This window comes from Phyllostomus hastatus, unplaced genomic scaffold (assembly GCF_019186645.2).
Source record: "Phyllostomus hastatus isolate PE091 unplaced genomic scaffold, TTU_PhHast_1.1 phas_scaffold_21, whole genome shotgun sequence".
NCBI lineage: Eukaryota > Metazoa > Chordata > Mammalia > Chiroptera > Phyllostomidae > Phyllostomus > Phyllostomus hastatus.
Window position 1 is genome coordinate 3997978 of NW_025334017.1, and position 25261 is coordinate 4023238.

Genomic DNA, 25261 nt, shown 5'->3' on the forward strand with positions numbered 1-25261 from the left:
GGTATTCTTATGTAACCTTAGTGGATTACATAATGTACAGAAAGTTATTATCACCCCAAAGAGACAAAACGGACAGTTGTGACTCTGTAATTACACCTGTGATTCTGACAGCAGGGTTCAGAATATTCCTCTCTGCTTTCTGTGAAGCATCTGCAAAGATCTTTATTGTTGCAGATCAGTTCTTGAATTCTAAAATTCAAATTCTCTGGTGTTTGAATTTACAGAATTTGTATATATCATCATTCCTATGAATACTTGAAATGTCAAAAAGCTACAATTAAAAATGTAAGTAAATGAAATACTTAAAATAGCAAAAATCTTATGTAGATTACAACTGTCAATATTATTCTGTGGCTGAATTGGCACATGAGTCTTCACAAGGGCTTTTCATCTTCCCACTTAACCTGGGAGGTAGTTCATGCATGGAACTCTCATCCACCATCCATCCCAGATCTACGTGGGCACGTCTTCCCTGGCCTGAGTGATCCCCAGGGTTCTCTTGCATACAGTGCAAACAGATTTGTGGAAATGAACATGAACTCATCTCTGATTTAGCCTCTCCCTCTCTCAGTCTTTCTCCCTTCCCCACTGTCCAAGTATCTATAAGTCAGGTTTTGTTTCAAGTTGTTATCCTGGCATCACATTGCTGAGTCCATGCCATATAGGGACAGATTTGACAAATAGTTCGAACAATTAACACATCTCTTCTGTTTCTTTTACTTCTTAAACATCTAAAATATTGTTCTTTTAATATTGATCCCCAAGGCTTTACTTCTGATCCTCAGTAGATCATAGTTCCTAACATTTGGACCATGTTGTAAACCAGCTATAACTGACTGCCTCAGTCTGTTTTCACCAGATATCAACAGTGGAGCAGGATCTCATTCTTTTTTGCTTCAATCCCTGAAATATAATTCATTCCACTTGGAACAATACATGCATTTATTAGAGATCTTCCCATGTTGGTCTTGCTTCTTTGTTTTCAGTTAGTTGAGTGTTCCCCACCCTCCCCAGACTTTTTTCATCAAGCCTCCCAGTGGGCTCTGTCTGTTTATTGTGCAGACCTCAAACAGCAAATGTAAATCTCCCTTCTTCTCCACTCTGCACGCACATATGCAGCCACCATCTTCAAAAGGGTAAATGTGCAAGACAAGATATGCCTTGGGTTCTTAAAACATTTTCACTTTCCCTTCTGGAACTACTCGAAAGCAAGAAGAAAAATTTAAAAAAAAGTTTTATTTTCAGTGAAGCACGAAAAAAACTAAAAATTATGTGTAACATACTGGCAAAATAGCAAAATATATGCATGGCCCACAGAGGAAAAAGTTAAGAGAATCCAAGGAGAGATCTCACAGTGAGTCTAGAAATGCTACAGCAGGTCCCACCAAGTGCACACCAGCTGCAGGTGAGAGGAGCTATCTGAAGGGAAACGCCTGGTGTACAGCAGCACTGTAGAAATGATTAATGGGATGACTGCAGGAGGCATTTCTGAATCTGATGTGGTTCAGAGAAACAGGGAGGACAACTTTCTAATTAATTCCAAAAGCAAGCCATACTTCCAATAGGTGGCCAAGCTTTAGCATCTAAGTAGATGTCTATATATGGACCCTCCACACACATGGGACAGCTTTGCAAATGGCTAGTCCAAGAAACCAAACTCATTTAAAAATAAGTGATAAAAGGAGCTACGTGTCTGGTATGTAAAAATTCTTTAAGAGATGAATGCTCATAAAGAAAAATTGTCCATGAGGCACATAAAAATTGTTGACAACTATTTTCTCAGGAATATAAAATAAAAGAATAATCTGGATGACAACAGACTGCTAAACAGAAATGGAAAACTTCAAGGGGGAAAATGGTGAGAAAGCAGGAACAGATGAAATGTGACCTTGCAGTGCTTAATAAATAAGAAAAAAAATCCATCATTAAATTGATTAAGATTAGCATAGGAAGGAAAAAGTACTGCAGAATATACAATATACATGAAGAGTAGAAATGAGGAGAAAAAATAAAACAAAAATATGTAAATTATGTGTGCATATGACAAAGAAAAGCAAATGATATACACATACATGCAATTATACTCCCAGAAACACACACACAAAATAGAACAGAGCAAAACATATAAGATATAACAATAAAATTTTTCCTGAGGTAAGGGAAAACTTTAATCTACAAATTGAAGTGGCATAACATGTAACATATAGTTACCCAGAACATAAAAGACATTTGCAGGATACTATGAAAGAGGGAGCTAAGGATTTTGTAACCAGCAAACCCTCTCTCACAGCATAAAGGTGGAAAGGCTATAACAAACAGTTCCGAGCATTCAAGAACTCAGGAAATACTGTCCCCAAGAACCCTTTAAAAAACTACTGAAGGATGACTCCAGCCAAGTGATGATTAAGGGAGCTCTGTCAGAAGGACTTGAGGTAAACATTAACTACACTTGATAGAAACCCTGTCACTAAAATGAGCCTGACTATTTGGATGGCAGAATATAATAAAAATGTTTTTTGCTGTAGCACTATAAAAGTAATAAAAATAATAAAATGTAGGAGACAGGATTGGCAATGGGGAAGAAAATATGTCTGTTTATAGTCCCATCTCTAAAGCTTGGGTTCAAAACCTTACATTAAGTAAGAGGATTAGGAGTTCAAGGAAAACACTAAGAACTATTACCCTGTGGACTAGATGACAGGTGGTGGCAGAACAGGTCTACTGTGAGAACTAGAGAAGCTGGCAAAGGCAGTTAAAAAAAACAAACAAAACCAAAAAATTTTGTTTGAAGGCAACAAAGACATGAGCAGCCAAGATTCAAATAAAAGCAGCACAGAGAGGTGGTTGTGCATTACTTTTTTTCTTACAGAATGTGCTGACTCAAAAGTGGCAGCAAAGAAGCAGATAAGGGAAGAAAATGGCAATTGAGAAGATGAGAAGCTAAGCAGAGCTACAGATTCTGTGTATAAAAATTGGACTTGAAAGTTTAAGGCTTGTCCAGAGGAATATGTGTGTGTGAACAAACCAAGTGTTCAGTTTAAACCCCCAAGGATTACATATTAGGAACAGGAGTGAAGAAGACATAAACCGTTTCCAAAAACACTGAAGCCCTGATTGGATTAAGATGATCTGCCTCTACTCTAACTGCCTTTGATCTAACTGCCTGCCACTTGCAAAAATAAATCCTTTCTATGGGAAATTAACAACATCTAGAGTCTCATATTCTCTATAATTCATCAAACATAACAGGAAGTATTCAAATAGAAATTATTAAGCAGACCAAGAAATAAGGCTATAAACACCCAGGGAAATCACAAACAATAGCACAGACCTAACAGAGATCTAGATGATGAAGTTATGAGACAGGGTCTTAAAAATAACTTTGATTAATACATTCAAGAAGTTAGATGACAAGATGGAGAAGTTTAGCAATATACTTGAAACTGAAAATGACTCAATGGAAATTATTAAACTGAAAAATGAAATGACTGAATTAAGAATGTTTTTTTCTGCCAGTTTGCCACAGCTACAGAGTAAATTCTTGAACTGAAGTTTAGATAAGAAGAATATATCCAGAGTACATTATAGAGAAAAAAAAGGATGAAAGTTACAGGAAAGAGTAAAAAATATATGAGATGTCATTTCAAAGTATAGCATATATGTAACTGGAATTGCAGAAGGAAAATAGGAAATCGCTCAGAAAAAGTATTTAAAATCAAAATGGCTTATACAATAATTATTCAAGTAGATAAGAAGCATCAGACCACAGAGTCAAGAAATTCTATGCATCTCAAGTGGAGAAAATACAATTAATCCATTCCAGGGTATAAAATAGTAAAATTGTTGAAAACAAAAGATAAAGAGCAAAAAATAATTTAAACACAACTCCTTAAAAATAGGTGCAATAGAACTATTGTAAAAAAATTACTTTACAAAAAAGAAGTAAAAGCCAGAAGATAATGAAATTCTTTGCCTGGTAAAACTCTTTTTCACAGAAGAATACAAATTAAAGAACTTTTCAAAATATAGAAATCATCACCAGCAGCCTTGCACTGAAGAAAATAATGAGTTTTTTAGGCAAATGGAAAGTAATCTCATATGGAAGTATAGAATAGGAAAAACAAATGGAGAGAAGCAAAAAGTGTAATGATATAAATAAACCTAAATGATTGGTGTATAAAGCAACAATAATGTCTTCTGTAGAAATGCATATGTATATGTGTTTGTGCAATGAGAAGAAAGAGCATAAAACATGAATGGGGCAAATTAATTTTAAATATCCTAAATTTCTTGCAGTACTGAAAATAGTAAAATTGCTGAAAAATATTAGATTTCATGAGTGAAGGATGCTTGTTGAAATCTCTAAAGGCATCCACTAAAGAAATGGTAAAAACAAAAAAGTCAATATCCAAAGGCTCATAAAGGAAGTAAAATGGGATAATAAAAGCAATCTAGTTAATTCAAAGAGATTTAAAAGATGAGAAGCAGAAACATGGAAAAGAACAAAAATTCAACAACATATAAACTATTACAATGGTAGATGTAAGCTCAAATATATCAGTAATTTGACTAAAAGTAAAAGATCAAATTTTAGACCCAGAAAAACAAAATTAAATTATGTTTCTCATACAAGAAATGCATTTTAAATTTAAGAAGACAAACTTTTAAAGTCCGAAGGTATTAAAAGATGTACCATGAAAATTCTAATCAAAACAAAACTGGTGTAACTGGAGCAATATCAAATAGGCAAGAAGAATTTCAAGAGGTAAAAAGGAAAATGGGAACAGACTCATAGATGGAGAGCAGGATGATGGCTAGTTGTGGGGAAGGTTTGGGGGTGGAGGAATTGAGCAAAAATGAAAAAGGACTCATGGACATGGACAACCATGTGGGGATTTCTGGGGATGGAGGTATAAGAGAACTAAAAGGTAATGTAAAAAATTAAATACAACAAAATTCAAAAGAAAAAAATGAAACAATAACACTGTCAATTGAGTAGGAAAATTTAATCATCCTAAATCCGTGTGCATCAAATAACAAAACTTTAAAATATATGAAACTAAAATAAAAGAACTATAAAAGTGAGAATATTTAAACCATGAAAAATTTTAACAATACCTCAAAAAACAGTTAGTAAATAAAAGGAAGATTTTTTAAAAATACACTTAACAAATGAAATTCTAGTCTACTTAGAAAACATTGAGACCAACAACTACAGAGTAAATAATTTTTAAGTGTACAAGATATAGTTACCAAAATTGACTATATGCTGGCTCATAAAACAAAGACAACAAATGTTGAAGAACTGAAATCGTGTGTGGACTCTTCTCTGGCTATAGTGGAATTAAGCTAGAAATCAATTTTTTAAAGATGAGAATCCACCTTCCCCCATCTAAAAGGGGACACCCTTTTACATGACCCATAGGTTCAAATCCACATAGGAATCATAATGGAATAAAAAAATAGTCAATGAAACAACAATGAAAATAAAGCATCAAAATTTGTGAGGTGCAAATAAATCCTTTTTGTAGGAAAATTAATAGGCATAAATACATAGATTAGAAAAAATAAGCATGAAAATCAAATATCTAAGTATATAAAGATATTGGTGAAAGAACACCTAGTTCAATGTAAAGAAAGTAGAAGGAAAGAAATAAGCATAGAAGTTAATAAAATAGAAAAATACAAACTACATATATCCAAAAGCTAAATATTATTTATTTGAAAAGACTAATGAAATTGATATAATCCTGTCAAGACTAATTCTCCCCACTCACCAAGAAAAAGAAAGATAAAGAATAAAGGTAACTGGAATGACACAGGGACCCATTGCTATGGATATTAAAAACATTAAAACATTTTAAATTACATACCTTATAATAATTCTGTAAAAATAAAATGGTGCCCTGGCTGGCGTAGCTCAGTGGATTGGGCGCGGGCTGCGAACCAAAGTGTCGCAGGTTCGATTCCCAGTCAGGTCACATGCCCGGGTTGCAGGCCATAACCCCCAGCAACCACACATCGATGTCTCTCTCTCTCTCTTTCTCCCTCCCTTCCCTCTCTAAAAATAAATAAATAAAATCTTTAAAAAAAAAATCTCAGTGTTCTTGCAAAAAAAATAAATAAAATAAAATGCTAAAACAGGAAAAATGAGTTTATGGCAAAAATGAAAATGCTGGCTGGTTCTGAGGGATTGGAAGAGTGATCTACCGAGAAAATGCGTGAAGACACCACCTGAGGGATGACCATATTCTGCACTTTGGTAGAAGTTTGGATTGTAAAGTCAAAACTAACTAGATGGCTCACTTAGGCTACATTAAAGTAAATTTACCTCAAAAGAAAGAAATTTTTAAAAATTGTACACAGATTAGTCCTGGCTGGCGTAGCTCAGTGGATTGAGCGTGGGCTGTGAACCAAAGCATTGCAGGTTCAATTCCCAGTCAGGGCACATGCCTGGGTTGCAGGCCACGGCCCCCAGCAACCGCACATTGATGATTCTCTCTCTCTTTCTCCCTCCCTTCCCTTTCTAAAAATAAATAAATAAAATCTAAAAAAAATTTAGTAAGAAAATTGTACACAGATTAATAATATATATTCTGAGGTAGTTTTCAGAAATTGTACTGAGGTTTGCAACTTGGAAACTCATTTTAAAATATAATAAATTAAAGGATGGAAAAATAGATTGGTGGCAAGATAAATAATGAAATATAGTAAATATAAATTCTAGAATCTTGTTATGTATGTGGATGTTCCTATAAAATTCTTTCCACTTTTCTAAGTGTTTGAAATGTTCATAATAAATACTGGGAAAAAAGAATATAGTCAACTATATTCTAATCATTTAAAACTTTAGATAAAAAGGGTAAACATCTATTAAATTCAACTTACCACAACAAACATAAGAAATGGAAAATCTGTGTAAATTCCCATTCAGAAAAAAATTGAATTTATATTTAAAGTTCTTCCTGCAAAGAAAAGTCCATCTTGATTAAGAGTCCAGAAACAGACTCATGCTTATGTGAACATTTGATTTCTTACAAAAAAGGGAATTGCAGAGCAGTTGATAAAGGGAAAAAAAAATAATGAGCTGTTCTATGTAAACTGGAGGCATGCAGCACAAGAGAGTGTGCTAACCTCTATCTGTCTCCAAACAAAAATCTTAGTTCCAGGATGATTACAGATCTAAATGTGAATGGTAAAACATAAAGTTTCTAAAATAAAACATGGGAAAATGTTTCATAACCACACAGATTTCTTGCATAGTACACAGAAACATTTCCCATAATTAAAAGTAACAGTTGTGAGTGAATTAAAACTAGGAACTTCTGTTTATCGAAAGGTACCATTCAGAAAATCCAGCTCCATGCCACACAGAGAGGGTTGTGGCTGACAGCTGACTCTCAGCACAAGACTCCGGAAGAGGGTCATTCGATCCCTGGGTGTTTGGGGATTGATTAATTGGTGCTGGTTGAAAACCAGGTCTATGATTATGTATATGCAGTTTGGGACTGTAAAAACCAAAGAACACTCATTCTTATCCTCTCTTGAACAGCATTAGTCATCAGGGAAATGCCAATTTAAAACCATTCCCAGGAAAATGAATAAAATTAGAGACTAGCATAACCAGTATTGGCAAGGCTATGGAATAGCTAGAACTCTCATACATGGACAATGGACTATAAGTTGGTACAGTGACTTGGGAAAACCTTCTGACAGCCTAAAGTTTACCCAACAATTCAACTCTCAGGCATATGCTATGGTTGCTCCAGTGTACTGCCTGGAGTGAGCGTCCAAGCTGAGGTATAATCTCCCCAAGGTGAGGAGACATAGTTGGGACTATAATCCAAAACCCTGAAGTAATACTAGAAAAGATAATGAAGTTAATGACATAAAATATGGAATGCTTTTTTGGAGCAAAAACACCATAAGAATATTTAAAAGACAAACACCAAAATGAGAAAATTTGTGTGAAACATATAACACATTCATAGAGCCTACTCTTTCACTGCAGTATATAAAGAACCCTTAATAATCAAAAAGAAAAATGGACAGCAGCCATGAATAGATAATTCAGAGAAAAGGAAATAATGATTCCCCTCAATAAATACAAAGAAACTCAACCCTGGCTGGCATTGGCTCAGTGGATTGAGGACTGTCCTGCAAACCAAAGGGTCACTGGTTTGATTCCCAGTCAGGGCACATGCCTGGGTTGCAGGCTAGGCCCCCAGGGGTGAGTGAGAGGCAACCACACATTGATGTGTCTTCCTCCCTTCTCCTCTCTCTAAAAATAAATAAATAAAATATTTAAAAAACTAAAAAGAGGCATAACCTCACTCATACAAAACAAAAAAGGCACATTAAAATTTTGTTGTCAATTTTCACCTATCAGACAACAAAATATCACATGTGAAAACAATAAAATTAAAGAAGTGAGAGGAACAGGTGTCCCCTTATACTTGAATGGGAGTTTTATGATTTAAGTTCTGTGGAAGGCAAATTGACATACCTATCAAATTACCAAAGCATATAATTCTTACAAGTCTTACAAGTTCTTACAAGTTCTTTCCTTGGAGTACATTCTAGAGTTCTATCAACAAATGAAAATAGTGTCAGAACAAGGTTATTTACCAAAGCATCATTTGTAAAAACAAAGATTAGAAACAATTCAATGTCCATCTGCAGGTAAATAATTAGATACCTGACAATACAATCATGAAGTATAATATGATAGTTATACAACTTAATAAAAATTACTTTCTTTCCTATTCTTAAATTCTGTAATGAAGATAATAACTGCATTATTGATCCATTGGAAAGCTCCTGTGGAGTCCCCAGATACGCTGAGTTACTTACTGCATTACACTCTGAGCTGTCCAACAGGTGTGCTCCGCAGCCACACCCTGCTGATGGAGTTTATTTGTGTGATTCATGAAAAAAAAAAGGACATCATGCTGTCTAGTGCAGCCCTAAGAGCTCAGATACACCCTCCTTGTCCCAAATAGAAACTAGCAAAGATTTCCTTTCTCGGGGATTATGCAAGGGGCTAAACGTTGTCTCTCAGGGAGAAGCCAACTTGGCAGCTCTAAAAGCTTGGTGGGAGAGAGAGAAAAGCTGAGTGTTTTGGATTAGTGTCAGTTCTTACCTGTCCCCTGAAAATATGTAAAATTTTGGTGCCCCAGGATATTTTGATTTCACCGCTCACACTACTTGAATATTTGAACAACTTGAGAGGCATCCTTATGGTGACAAGATCTGATTGGGAACAGATCATTTTATTAGGTTTTATTATTATATATGTATTTATCTATTTGATGTTTATTATATTTGTTATTAGATATTACTACTTGTTAATAATTAGCCATTATGCTAAATACTTTACATATGCTATTTCATTTGCTATTTTGTCAACCTTATGAGTTAGGTACTATCATTATTTTCACTTTTTATAGGTGGGGAACGTGAAATGTCTTGCCAAATGTAGATGGCAAGAAAGTGGAAAAACTTGGAATCAAATCCAGGAAATCAGATCCAGAGCCCACCATATACACCACACACAGGTTGCACTCAAACATCTTGAAGACAGTGAGTTAGCCATTTTTGGGCAATACGCTCACAGATCTGTGAAGATGCATCACATCTTGCCAAATTCAAAGTCATGGCACTCCAGACCCGTGAGAGGAAAGGCAGGCAGCAGCACTGAACAGAGTTTTCTGTAGGAAATGTACACATGGTAGCAGCACAGCAACGAAAATCACAACTCCACCAGAACACTTGCTTCCAGATATGAACCAAAGACTATGGTGGCTAGGAAGGTGCTGTCAAGCTTTGATGGCGAAACTGAACCTTGAACAGATTTTCAACATGGTTTTGTAACTGACTCCTAGGACTTGGGCCTGGTGATGGGTGCATACAGTGGGGCCACCCATCATGGAAAGACTGCCACCATCTCAGTTCTTTGGCTGTGACTCAGCAGAGGCCTTCTGCCACCATCGGTACCCAGACTGGCTTTCACACACAGAAATAGAACAGACATTTGTTCATCCATAATAGCTGTCTGAGGATTTAATCCTCACAAAACTAGGTCAGCATCCTTTCTCCTTATCTTGGGATTAACTCCACAGCAACTCAACCAGGAAAAGCCAAAATACTTTATAGAACCAAATGCACAGTTCCTTTCACAGAGACTTCTTTGTTCATGGATACACTGGCCTGAGTATGTGCTTAGAGGGAAATTTGTTTCACTTTGGTTTATTCTTTCCAATAAAAGAACTCCTTCTGTGGCCTCCAGATAGGTCAATCTTCTTGGACTTCCTATCTCAATTTAAAAACTTCAGGGTTTAAAGCAAGTAGACAATTGAGTGAGCTTGTGTCCTCCCAGAGTCTGCTGACCAGAGAGGGCCACAGACCCAGTCCTCGCCATGCCACCAGCAAAAGCGAGTGCCTCACTGCTGCCTCCAAACCCACACTTTGGCAGCTCCTGACTTCAGAGGCTCCATGAATGAAGCTCTAGCATCTCAGCACCAACATGTTTAAAATTTTAACAGAAAGCATGTCTGTCTCTTATTGAAATCCTTTGTAGACTTCCTTCTTCTTGGTTCTTTATATTCCATTTCTTCCCTTTCTACAAACAAAAGCCATCATCTCTGATGGAGAGTGCTCTGTTTGCTGGAAGGATGAGCAGGGAGGGGTGGGGGGTAGAACAGGCAAAGGAAAGGAACAGTGAGAAGCATGAGCTAATATTCCACCCAAGTGTACAATAAGAAAGTGGGCAGGAAACAGAGGCTGGAGAACTGTTGGGATATTTTCTACTCATGCGGAAAAAAGTCTCAAGTAGATATTTTAGCCTTTCTGGTCACTTTTAGATACTAACAGTATTAGGTAGTTCAGTTCCATCTAGAAAAATCACTTTAAGTTATTCCAATATATTTTCTTCCTTCCACAGCTCAGGTCTGGAGTAAAGAAGGGGAAATGTGTCAATATCTTCATTTTTTTTCATCTTAATTTTCCATCTCTCCTTTCATCATCTCTCTTCTGCCTCTGGCTCCTTCAAGATTGAAGTGGCAGGAGAAAGAAGAGGTGAGAGAAGGATTTGCTTTAGCAAAGCTGTAGTACTTTCAAGTTTAACAGCTATCTCCAGCAGTGTTTGCAGTTTTAATTGTATGGCCCTGTTGTAAGTTCTTCAGAAATCTCCTCTGTGTGGACCTGAGAATGAACCATTGCTGACATGAACTCTACCCACCACCTTCTCTGAGGGTCTGTCTCTGACAGTACATCCCACCCTTTCGCTGCTTACATCATCTTGCCTGTGCAGGAAGTCATCAGGGTGATTCATGCGTTCCTATATTTACAGGATACCTTTGACTCACAAAAGCACTCAGGCATCCTTGTCCTTTTATGATTTGGTCCATTGCTCTGTCATCAGGATGATTCCAGAAGCTTCTCACTAGCAGACTTCTCTAGGCAAAAGGCATGCCCCACTCCCCATGTCTAGCAAACTCTTTGAACAGATAGGAGCTCTTCCACCTCTCTTTCTGGCTCTCAGAGACAGCTCAGCTAATTTTAGTAGCTCAGAACTTATTGTTTGGAGTCAGAGGTCCAGCTTCCTCTCCAGAGCTCTCTCACTGTCTGGGAGTGTTTTCTCCCATCATCAGCCTGGGACCCAGGGTAAAGAGCCATTCATCAAGTCTTTTCAAGGAAATCTCTCATCACCTTCCAGTTAATTTCTTTAACTCCTTTTCTTTACTCAAATGGGTGATGGTTAAGGACTCCAGATCACAGTGTGAGCATATGGGGGTGAGGAGTGGTCATCATTAGTGTTTTCTGCATAGGGGTCTGTCCCTTCTCTTTATAACATGTGGTCATTTAATATACTTTGCCTCCAGTTTTCCTGAAGAAAAAAAGTCAGTTCCACATAGCATCCTGTTATATATGCATTATATATCCAACTAGATATGAAGTCAGAATGGCCAAGGATTCCTATCACATAGCTCTTTACATTGTCCCCAGTTTCTTGCTCATTTCATTACGTACATTATCTTGTATACTCAAATACCATGTATCAACATGATTTACATAAAGTAGATAAGAAGGAATTTCAATCTGTTGTCTACAATAACTTACATATCTTACAATAAGTCATGATTGGTTTATGCAATGAGATCCTGATTTTAACCAACTTTTTCAGAATCATTTACAAATACCTAGTTCTAGTTGTATTGGAGAATAGGGTTTCTTTCTGCTAGATTTTTAGTAAGAGTTCACAGAAATACAAACCTCTTCTCCCAATCACTTTTGCAAACTTACTTTCTTTACCACCCAGTATTCCATTATTTTCCTTCATGGATGAATCTATTTCCATAAAGTCAGTAATTAGCAGACTGTAACCTTAACCATTGTGAGTATCATCATTACACCCGCAGCTACTAAGTTGCCCTTTTCAAAGATGACTCATTATGGTATAAATTTCTATCAAATAGCACAGAACCCTAAATAAATAGAAGTTTAGTTATTAATTGTTGCCTGGGATGAGACCAATGATGGTGATAGTGATGATGATTGATGTTGATAATGAAATCACACTGAATCTAGTCATTTCCAACTTGCATAAAACCAATTTTCTGAGCCTGTTTTTTCAGATCTTTTCCCTAAGCTATCCTTCATACATAGAATAAATATATTATACTCTTTTATTCACTAACCTCTATCCTCCACCTTTTAAATTCTTTTGTCAAATCACCTCTCAGAGTTAGGCAGTAGCCCAGACATTTAATTCTTCTCCTGTCTCTTCTCAAATGGCCAAAACTAATAAACCATAATACATCAACTCCAAAAAGTAGGAATGAGAATTACCCACATGACAAGAACCTTAGGGACCAGACTGAAAAAGCAATAGAGTAGTGACAGACAAAAGCCCTTTCTGAGAGAGTGTATTCTGTCTCAGACATTGACAGAAGGAGACATTGTCACTTACCCCAATACAACCTACAAAAGCTAAGGTGAAGGTGATCCAAGGGCTGTCACAAAGACACAATTTGAACCTTCTTGCCTCTGAGAACTGGTAGCATAAAAGTGCTACCACTGTATTCAATACACATTTGGTTTCCCTAATAGGCTGACCACGCCAATAGATATTACCTACTGGTGATATACATGGAAAGGGCCCCCAAATCATTTCTGGTAAAAATAATCACACCTAGTAAAAAAAAAACTTTTTGCAAGGATTGAAATTAGGGTTTCTCTAACCATAATGTGCACATTCTATTTACCTCTAGCTCTAGCTTCTTTGAATTTCTCCTAGAAATGGGAAACAAAGCACTAGATTTTTGTCAGAAAATTGGCTGAGAATTAATACTGAGCCATTATAATTTTTCTTTGTAAATATAAGTAAAAAAAATAAATCAGAAGGTCCAACTAAGGATTTGTAGTTCAAAGAGAGGAATTGACTTTGCACATTCATATTAACTACCTCCTTCTAAAATATTGATTGGTGTTTCCAACTAAATTTAAAAGGACCTAATGTTTATGACATTAGAATAAGCAGATGTGAAGAGGAGAAAATATGGATCATAAATGATTCAATATACCTGAATTTAGCATACCATGGGGAACAGTAATATGTTTGCAGTGAGCATTATTGGTTTCCCTGTCCACCTCCTTCTTTCTAACTGATTCCCACCCAACCTTAGCTCCATAGATGGACCCTGATTGGTCTAGCCAATCTGGGACACTTCAATGATAAGGAACAAGGGAGTTGGTCAAAGCGCCAATAGCTCTGTTCATACACACAGGCATACACACATCTTCTTTTGGAAGAGATAAAAACTTCAGCATTCTAACAGAATTTTGTGGGTCCTGAGCTGAGTAACTCCAGGGAGCTTCTAACTGAAGTGTTTCTACCTAGAATGATGACAGCAACCTTCACGTTTGTGCATCTTGTAATAAACCTGTCAATTCCTCCAAATACGTATGTGAAAAAACAATCACAAAAGAGTAACTAACATTTTCTTTCCCTTATTAAACCAGTTTTACCCACTTATTTATTTTTGAATTTTCAAATATTTTTTTATTGTACCAGTGGAGAATCACATTTGGCTTCAAATCCAAGAGATATTTTTTAATGATACACCTGAAAAGTAGAGAGGAGACACAGGAGAAGGAAGACCACCAATAGGCTTTTAAAACACTATTTAAAAATTGTGGACAGATGTGCATGTCTACACATACAAAATTGCTAGAATGATGGGAGGAGTGAAATCCAGACAATTGTTTGACTGTTTTTTAGAGTGTCTATTATACCTTTACCTGTCATTTTTTATGTTTTAAATGCTCCAAGGAAAAATCAAATGCACAGATTCCATGTATTAAGGCCTTTACCTTTATATCATTCGCAGGCAGTAGAAAGTTATATGCGATTTCTTGTCACAACACTGACAGGGTAACAACTCATGGTCCTGGTCTCATCTGTTGAAGACCCATAGCATCCCCCCAACCCCCTTTCAGACACACCAACGTAACCTCAGGTTTGTCTTCTGAACTGCAGAACAAAATCTCATGTGCAGTAGCTCTTCCTCCAGCTATTCTTGCCTAGTTTTCGATCCATTTCTGGGATTGCCCAGAGAGCATGGGTGGTGATAATGGCAGGGAGAGGGTCATGTTTATCATGAAAAGTTTTGTTTTCATTCAGCATTCAGGGAGATCATCTGCTGTTTGGCATTCATGGTGTCTCCAGGGGCCCTGTGGGGCTAAGCAATAATCAGTGAGGCAATAAAGTGCTGCCCACAGGAAAGAAATGAAAAAAAAAAGCCCTTTTTTGTGTTTCCATGGGATGACTACTTCTTCCTGCCTTGGACTTTCTCCAGGACCATGTGACTGTTCCTTCTTGCTGTCACTCTGCATCTGCATCCCAGGGACAGGGGCCTGTATTTGGATGGAAAGAAGGATTCCCCCCTCCTCCTAAAGCTGAGGTCCTGTCATTTTTAAAGCATGTGAGCGGAGGGTGAAATTCTTTCTGAGAGGTGATTCCTGTAACCATGGAGGCTCCTCAACCTGAGGTTCCCTATTTACAAATGTCTGTCCTTGGTCCTGCAGCTCTGGGGTTGAGTGGAGTCATCTCAAAGCCACAAGGTTTCTGCAGAGCATCCCTTCCTCTGCCTTCACTTTGGCCATGAGAAGCTTCAGGCCCTCATTGCACCACAGCCTACAGCAGCCTCTGGAAGGCGGTGCTGCTCTGCCAGTGTGCTGGCTCTCTGTGCACCTGCCAGTTTTACTTTGGGTCCCTGTGGGGAATGCAACTACACTAGAGACCACTGTCTAAAGTTCCTGTTGACAAGAGATTCACAAGTGTCCAAAAACTGTGAGAGTTACCTCCTAGCTGCATAGGCCTGAGGTTGTTGGACTGCTGTGTCCCCCTCTGATTGGCCCAAATAGCCACTAGAAATTTTTTTTTAAAAAACCCTAAATAACAAGAGAAGTGGAGGAGTTGCTGCTGTAGGAAATAATTGTATGTTGTCAAGAAATTAAAAAGGAAGAAGGGGATGAGAGCCACTGAGGACAGTCTACATGTTGCTTTAGTCCAGTACCTGAGACAGGTGAGGCTTGGGATCAGGGCCTTTGGCCAAGGCATCATTCAGGTGTCTGCGTCTGCTCTGCCTTGGGTTCTAAAACCAGATTTGAATCCTGCAGTCTGGAATACCAGTTTGTCTAGCCAATTCTTCACTGATAGCCATGCCCAGGAATCTGTACCTTTCAAAAGCTTCCATGAGCATAGTATATCATGATGGAGATACTGAAGTCCACTTTCTCCTGGCCTTTTATGGGAAGCATTCTTGAGGGCAAGCTACAGGCTGTTTCTGTCAATGGAGCTGCCCTTCTTCTATGGAATCCATGGACCCCAATCCACTCTGCCTCAGATCTTTTGTTCATTGGGTTTTGAGAGCAAATGTGGATTCTGGATTCCAGTATGTCAGTTTCCTGGGTCAGTTGTTCTCTGACATTATACCAGAGTACAAGTTCTGTTGAATCAATTTTGCAGAGCCTCCTTTTGACTTGGCTTCAAAAACATTATCCTTGTTTGAGATACTCCAGGAAATGGGGCTGCAAGGGCCAGAGGTCACAGGGGGCTGAGGCCACGAGCACTGGACTGAGAAGACCGGCTGCTAAGAGGCACCTCTTTGAGGGGCTCTGAAAGGCCACCAGATGATTCCAGGGACACACTGCAGAAGTAGGGGCCTGTTTGGCTTCCCTCCCCCTGGGCTGTGTGCCAGTGTGTAGAATGTGACTGCTGGGGCCACTGTCAGAACTGAACCTGATTCAGTGTGGAACCCATAGAGCAAAACTTCTGGAACCTGGCTGGAGTCTCATGCCCACCAGGCTCACAATGGGCAGGATCAGGCCAAGAAGGAGCAGATTGAATGGCCTGGTGGTCATTGCCAAAAAGTTAAACTTGGTCAAGCTTCTAAATCCAATGATACATGAAATGCAGAGGGCAAATGAACATATTAAAAGAAAATACAAGCGACCTGTATTCTTCAACAAGGAAATTCAGGGAAAGAACTGGTGTAGACCTACAAAATCTATCAACCAAATACAATGTGGATCTTCAGATTTTAATTAGAACAAAGTAACTACAGAAAGGTTTTTTATGCGACAATCAAGAAAACTCTGCCCTGGCTGGTATGGCTCAGTGGATTGAGCACTGGCCTGAGAACCAAAGGGTTGCCAGTTCAATTTCCTGTTAGAACACCTGCCTGGGTTGTGGGCCAGATCCCCAGTAGTTGGTGCATGAGAGACAACCACACATTGATGTTTTTCTCCTCCTTCTCACTTGTTTATCCTCTGTCTAAAAATAAATAAAAACCTTTAAAAAAGAAAAGAAAATTTTAATACTGACCTGAACTTAAAAGATAGTTTTAAAATTACTGTTATTTTTCAGATATGATAATGATATTGTTATATTTTTTAAAATCCTATCTCCTAGTGATACATACAGTATTTACAAGTGGAAATATATGATTTTTATATTTGCTTTAAATTAGTATTTGTTTAGGTATAATAATGGTATTCTGATAATGTAAAAAATCTCTTTATTTCCTAGAGATACAAACTTAAGTACTTATAAAGGAAACTATAATTCCAGAATTTTCTTTAAAAATAAGGTTGGTGGATGTAGGGAAAAGTGTTGAAGGAAGGAACATGGAAGAAAGAATAGCTATATATTGATCATTGTTAAAGTTGGATATTAGATTGATTATACTATTAACTCTATTTTTATATATTCAAATCTTATGATAAAGACAATATAGAAATACTACATAGTGTAAAAAAGAATGAAGAAAAGATCTATAAAAAGTATTTAACTTCCATTTTAAGAATGCAAATTAATAGGAATTCTTCTTTGAATAAAAAGATTTGAAATCAAGAGCCTATCCTGTTTATATTCTCTTCTTTAAGATAAATAAATATAGTCTTTATCCTTTTAAACTAATTTTATTCACATATACCTTCCTTTTGCTATATGTCAAAAAAGGATTAAAAAGTTTTTGCACCTCATCACAGATTTTTCACTCTCTAAATAGACACTCATACTTTGAACTAGAAACACAAATTATCCTTGGTCCATCTCCGAGTGCAGTATTTGACATATTTTAGATAATAATAAATATTTGAAAAACAGATGACTAAATGAAAATAATTAATGAATGCCTACATTTATTTACAGATAAAAAGAGAAATGTTTTAAAAAGAAAATCAAATTTGATTTATATAAAAGAAAATAAGCATTATATAAGAATTACAAATATACCATAAAAATATTTTTAATTTCAAGTTCTGAATATGTATGTGTGTATATATGTGTATATATGTGTGTATATATATATATATACACACATATATATATATATATTCACCAATATGTTTAATGACAGACTAGATAATGACAGAGAAAATTTAGTGATATGGATAAAAATCAGATGAGATCTTAATGAGACCTATTTATTGTAGCATCCTGCATAACAATAACAGTAACAGTAACTGATAATGCTTCCATGTCTAAATGAAAACCTAAAGAGGGAAAATAACGTAATATCGAGGATGACTTTAATGGTAAAGTCTTTTTGAAATTTCAATTTTGTAGAACTAGTGCCTTCTCAAGGCAAAGCAAAATTGCTCTTTCACTGAACCAGAGATTAGAGCTGAGCTTCTGTCAGGGGTGGTTTAGTTCTGCCCAGTGAATGGAATGCACTGTCCCCGAGGCAATATAATTCAGTCTGTTCTCTCTTCAATTTGAACAGAATTTAGCCAAGAGCCTATTCCTTGAAGCTCAGTTTAGAACACCGTACCATACATCCTAATTTATAAAGCTGCTGTCAAGCACTTCTTAAAATGTAAGTTGCCCAGAAAGTAGTCTCAGAGCCAGAGCAGTCTTGAGAAATTGCCAAGTTTGCCTTTGGCTCCTCCACTTCCAACCCCTTAAGTACCCACTGTCATCCCCACCCAGGGGCTCTTTGCACCTCCCAGCCCCCAACCTCTCAGATTGTGCACCCTCCAACCCCACCCCCATCCAAAGTTACCTTGCTTCAATTCCACCTAATGCACATCTTTCATGGCCATCTTTAAAATGCAACTTTTCTACATAGACTGCTGATTTCTGGAATAATACATTTTCCTTTTACCTTCTCTTTATTTCACCTTGATACTTCAGCCTGGCTATCTAACTCACACTGATGTTAATATGATCCCAAGTCGCACACATTCAGCATTGAAATTAAGTGATATCTGAGGCATCAGAACTGTGGCATCAGAACTGTGATCATGAGGCATCAGAACTGTGATCATGATTATCAGTCAGGTCCCTAGAAGACAGTTTCATAACCATGCCAGCCCCTTACCTGTATTAAGAAGTTCTTGGCATTGTTACCTTTAAACAAGCTCTGAAACATGGGCTCTTACTCTTAATGCCAGTAAATGTCAAAGTGTTCCCTTTCCCCTAAGCTTACCTACACGAGGATGATTTTATCAGGAAACACATCTTGGGATTTTCAGTACAGATTCTTATATGTTTATTTTCCACAGGTAGCAGTGTTTCCATGTGATACCAAAAAAAAAAAAAGATATATAGTACAAAAATAGAGAGAAAAGATAAAATATGTGTGGGGAGTAAAACCATAAAAATCTCTGTTAGCCAATGAACTAGTAAAAAAATAATCTCAGTGCAAATTTTACTGTGGCCTTCCGATGTGTTTAAAGGAGGAAGGAAGAAAAGAAAGGGAAAGAAGTCAGGAAGGAAAAGAGACAGAGAGGGAGGGAGGGGGCAGACAGGGAGAAATAATGGCAAGGAAAACGTTATTTTGTGAGACAAACATGTATACAGGTGTACCTAGCAGATAATGCAGGTTTGGTTCCAGATCACCATAATAAAGTGAATATTGCAACAAAGCAAATCACACAATTATTTTGGTTTTCTGGAGCAAATAAAAGTTATGCTTACACTGTACTCTAGTCTATTAAGGGTACAATAACAATCCGTCTAAAAATCAATGTATGTACCTTAATTTTAAACACTTTATCACTAAAAAAGAGTGCTAACCACCATCAGCTGTGCCTTCGCAAGTTGTATACTTTTTGCAGGTGGAGGAGATTGAAAAGCATTAAATTCTTGCTCTGGATTAGGATTTAGTTGAAGGGAATGTAGTGGCTGGTTTGATCTTCTATCCAGACTGCTAACACTTTTTCAATATTAACAATAAGGCTGTTTCACTTTCTTATCACTTTGTGTTCACTGGAGTAGCACTTTTAATTTCCTTCAGAAACTTTTTCTTTGCATTCACAATCTGGTGAACTTTTTGGCTCAAGAAGTTTTAGCCTGTCTTGGCTTTCGACATGTCTTCCTCACTAAACTCAATTGTTTCTAGCTTTTGATTTAAGGTGAGAAACTTGGGACTCTTCCTTTTGCTTGAACGCTTATAGGCCCTTATAGGGTTTCTAACTGACCTAGTTTCAATACCACTGTCTCAGGAAACAGGGAGGCCGGAGGAGAAGGGGTGTGACGGGGAAACAGCCCATCAATGGAGCAGGCAGAACACATGCATTTATTAAGTTCACCATCTTATATAAGCTCAGTTTGTGGTGATCCAAAAACAATTACAATAGTAACATCAAAGACCACTGATCACAGATGACCATAACAAATACAATGACAATGAAAAAGTCTGAAATATTGCGAGTTTACTAAAATGTGACAGAGACACAAAGTTAGCAAATGGCTGGAAAAAGGGCACTCAGATTGCTTAACATAGCCTTGTCATACAACTTCAATTTGTTAAAAAACGTAATATCTGAAAATGCACTAAAGGAAAGCACAATAAAACAAGTTATCCTGTGTTATTTTTTACTTTAGCAAACACAAAGGGACTTATTTTGTGTACTTTAAAAGTACTAACTCGGGGATTTCCGGCAAGATGGAGGCATAGGTGGACGCACCGTACCTCCACGCACAACCAAGATTAGAACAACAACAATTTAGAAGCAGAATAACACCCCGAACTGACAGAAAATTTATCTGAATGGAAGTTGAACAGCCAAGAAGTTGAAATAGACCCGTTCATCCAGACCGGTAGGAGGGGCGGAGACAAGCAGCCTGGTGTGAGGTCGCGGTGTGGAGAACAGGGAGAATTGAGCACCTAAGGCAACCGGGAGCGTGTAAGGCATCTGGAGCATGCAAGATCACAGTGGGTGGACCCTGAGTATGCAAGCAGCAGCTGGCAGACCCAGTGAGGTGGCGATTGTGGAGCAGGGCAGATCACACAACCAAGAATCCCAGGGAAGGGACTGAGGTCCCACGGAGAACAGAGCTACCGCCATTGTCCCCTCTTGACCCCGCCCTCACATACAATGTCACAATCTAGCAACTGGGTTGCCCAGCCCTGGTGAACACTTAAGGCTCTGCCCTTCACCGTAACAAGAGTGACCAGACCAAAAAAAAAAAACAGAGAGAGAGAGAGAGATGGCTCAAATAGAAGAACAAATCAGTGCCCCAGCACTCATCCTTTTAAGCAACCAAGAGATAGCTAACTTATCAGATGCACAGTTCAAAACACTGGTGATCGGGATGTTCACAGAATTGGTCGACTTCGGTCGCAAATTAGATGAACAAGTGAAGGTTACCATAAAAGAAATGAAGGAAAATGCACAGAGAACCAACAGTGATGGGAAGGAAACTGGGACTCAAAACAACAGAGTGGACCAGAAGGAAGAAAAAAACAACCGAACAGGAAAGAATGGAGAAATAAGAATTCAAAAAAAACAAGGAGAAGCTAAGGAACCTCCAGGACATCTTTAAACATTCCAACATCTGAATTATAGGGGTACCAGAAGGGGAAGAGGTAGAGCAACAGATTGAAAGTATTTGAACAAATAATAAAGGAGAACTTCCCCATTCTGGCAAAGGAAATAGACTTCCAGGAAATCCAGGAAGCTCAGAGAGTCCCAAAGAACTTGGACCCAAGGAGGAACACACCAAGGCACATCATAATTACATTAGTCAAGGTAAAAATGAAGGAGAGAATCCTAGAAGCAGCAAGAGATAAGGGGACAGTCACCTACAAAGGAGTTCCCATCAGACTGTCAGCTGATGTCAGCTGATATCTCAAAAGAGACCTTACAGGCAAGAAGGGGCTGGAAAGTATTCCAAGTCATGAAAGACAAGGACCTATATCCCAGATTACTCTATCCAGAAAACTTTCATTTAGAATGGAATGGCAGATAAAGTGCTTCTCAGATAAGGTCAAGTTAAAGGAGTTCATCATCACCAAGCCCTTGTTCTATGAAATGTTAAAGGGACTTTTCTAAGAAAAGAAGATTTAAAAAAATGTATAGTAAAAGGACATCAAACTCACAATTATTAACAACCACACCTAAAGCAAAACCAAAAGAAACTAAGCAAACAACTAGAACAGGAACAGAACCACAGAAATGGAGATCACATGGAGGGTTAGCAACAGGGGAGTGGGAGGAGGAGAGAGGGGAAAAGGTACAGAGAATAAGTAGCATAGATTGTAGGTAAGAAATAGACAGGGGGAGGGTAAGAATAGTATGAGAAATGTAGAAGCTGAAGAACTTATAAGTATGACACATGGACATGAACTAAAGGGGGGAAAGTGGATGGGAGAGGGTGTACAGGGTGGAGGGGAGTGAAGGGGGGAAAATGGGACAACTGTAATAGCATAATCAATAAAATATATTTTAAAAAAGAAACACCAAAAAAAAGTGTTAACTCACAGAATGCTCCTAAGAACCATACAAGGTAGGCACTGTTAGTATCATCATTTTACTGAGGAGCAAACTGAGCCACACAGAGGATGAGAGCCTGCACACTTTGTTCAAGGTCACGCAGCTATCCTGTTGTAGAACCTGTACATAAACACAGGCAGGTCATTTAAAACTTCTTTATAATATAAACAAAAGTACTAAGTAAATACATTACTGAGGTTTATTATCTAGAGAAAAATGAAAAGCAATAAAGACAATATCTTCCTAATAAAAATTGACAATTTTCAGCAGATGGTATATTTTTATTATAACCTGACATTTAAAAAAAATCACCGATGAATTTATCAATATCATTTTTCAGCTACTTTAACTCCTAATCATTGTTAAATGGCATCTATAGTAATCCTTCAATGTTTAAAATTATATTTTAATTCAGAAGAATATTCTGTTCTAGATAAAGATATAAAAATTAAAAAATGAAAAAGTACTCCCAGAAAAAGTTGCATTTGTTTCAGCATATAATAACTTTAGAGACTTTTCAAAAAGTTTTTATTCTTAATTTTTTAATAATCTTTGACAAAATAATAATTTTGTTGCCACTTTATTTTGTAGTTCCTATTTTGATGGTATTTTTTAGGTATTGGTATTTGGTATTTTATATAAAATACCATTATTCTGATGGTATTTTTACTGTTCAAAATTGATTAGATTACAAAATCCCAGCAGTTCAACAACCATGCTCCATCTTTGAAAACCTGAATCTCTCTAAGTACTCTTTCGGTTGGATAACCAAAAATTATAGACTATAAACAATTCTACTTAAAACTACCAAAGATCAGAGAACTCTCCAATTGCTCTAAGAATATGGACAAACCCCACTAGATGAAGCAAAAATACTCCTAAATATTGTTAGATCACATCAAAAAATGTTGACCAAGATAGCTTATATAAGAAATATAATTTGAAAGTCATTTGAGTATACTGTATAATAAGTGATACTACTAAAGATTTCTTCAGACATTCTGCTGAAAATATCAAAGATCTATCAACTATTGTAATTTGACAGGAGCTTCTGAGCGAATCCTTTAACTAAAAGCCTGTCAGAGACTATAAAAAGTACCTGCAGAGTAACAAATTAGTCATAGAGCCTTCTACATACTATATTAATCCCCATGTCTTCTGGTTTACTTCAATGTGGCCTTTGACAATAAAAGCATAAAACATTATTTAATGAGATTGAGAGTCTAATATGCACAGTGTAGATTTCGTAAGTGTAGTAACCTACTGCACTTCCTTTGTAAGATAGTTAGATCCACCTTGGTTATGGATCAGCCTGGCTATCCAGCAGTGAAGCAGGGAAGGTATGTATTTACTAATATGAAATAATTTTCTCCATATAAATATGTTCAAATATTTAAGACATTTCATACATCAATGCCCTGAAAATTTGGAGTCAACTTACAAAATGAAATTTTACCGCAAAGCAATCTTTTCTACTTACTAATGATACAAGGTGGTCTTTAAATACTGTATGTTTGCCTATTCAGTGGGTATGAGCAATGCCTCTGATCACCTAATTTTCATGGGCCCTTGGAATAAATGAGCCCTGCTAAAAATCTACTGGTGGTCCTTCTGCCTAAGTCACCCCAGACCTTCATTAAACTGATCCATACATTTAAAGTTGATTCTCCTCCTTTTGCCTTAGATATGAGATTGAATTTGTTGTTCCTTGGTGCTCTGTACTTTGTGATCTGTGTTTATAATGATGTCCCTGAGAAGAATCTGGCATTCCCCAGCTTCCTCACAATAATCAAAGAAAAATGCAAGGTGCATCTACCAGACACTGGAGCAGCATTATCAAAGACCCTTATCAGGGTCACTTTCTAGAAAGTGAGGGGAGCTGGGAACCAAATCATAGTCCCACAAGCCAGACAAGAGTCTTCCTCATAAAGCTGCACCATAATGAAAAAAACTGGTGTATTTTCAATGCATCCCAAAAAAGGGGAACCTTGTGAGATAAGCCAAGTTCAGAGACACAATGAAAAGTATACACTATAGATATATTTCCTACAAGCCTAATATTTGTTGGTTAAAATAGTGAGATTAACTGTCAAGTTTTTCCTTATTTTCCTTATAGCTATAATATATTTTTGTATGTTTATGGAGCAGCAATAAAATCACTTGTTAAGGAAGTAAAAAGAAATTCAGTATCTTCTAGGACAGGAATTATTTCAAGTTTCCTTGGAAGAATTTTCCATTAAATTAGCACATTCCTAAAGCAAAACCTTCTTGTTACCAAGATACAGTTCCTCTGCTCTGAAAATATGATCTCACACACATCTTGGTAATGCCGTTTAAACCACTGGTGCAGATTAAAGTCCTGCCACAACTGTGAAGCATTCGTGCTGTCTGAGAAAACACAGTTTGCAGAATTTTATAGCAAAGAACTACATGACATATTTCAAGAAAAATGTTTTTATTTGCAGTTTATTATATTTATTAATGTGTTCAAAGTTAATTTTGTCTAAATATCTGTTACAGTTCATAAACACTGAAGCCTTGAGCTATATAAGAGATTTCCTTCTTATGCTTTTGATCCTTTAAAAAACCTCCACAAATCATTTATTTTTAAATCACTACTAAAATTTCAATATATCTATTTAGTTTTCAATATATATCTTACCTTAAAGCAAAATCCCATCTACTGTTAAATAATTGAATAAAGAAAAGTAAAGAGCATGCTATAATTTTTATTGCTATTACAATATAATTATAATATATACATTATTCTATATATTACTTTCCAGGCCATTTTTAGAATCATGTTAAAATTCCTGGGATAAAGTGCTACTAGGAAATAGCCACCTGCCTGTATGTCTATCTATAAGCACTAGCTGATTGACAGTGTTTCTCGGCACATTTTCAAATATGCTTGTGCTCCTAACATGTAGCAATAAAAATAATATTGATAATAGATATCACAGAAATAAATAGA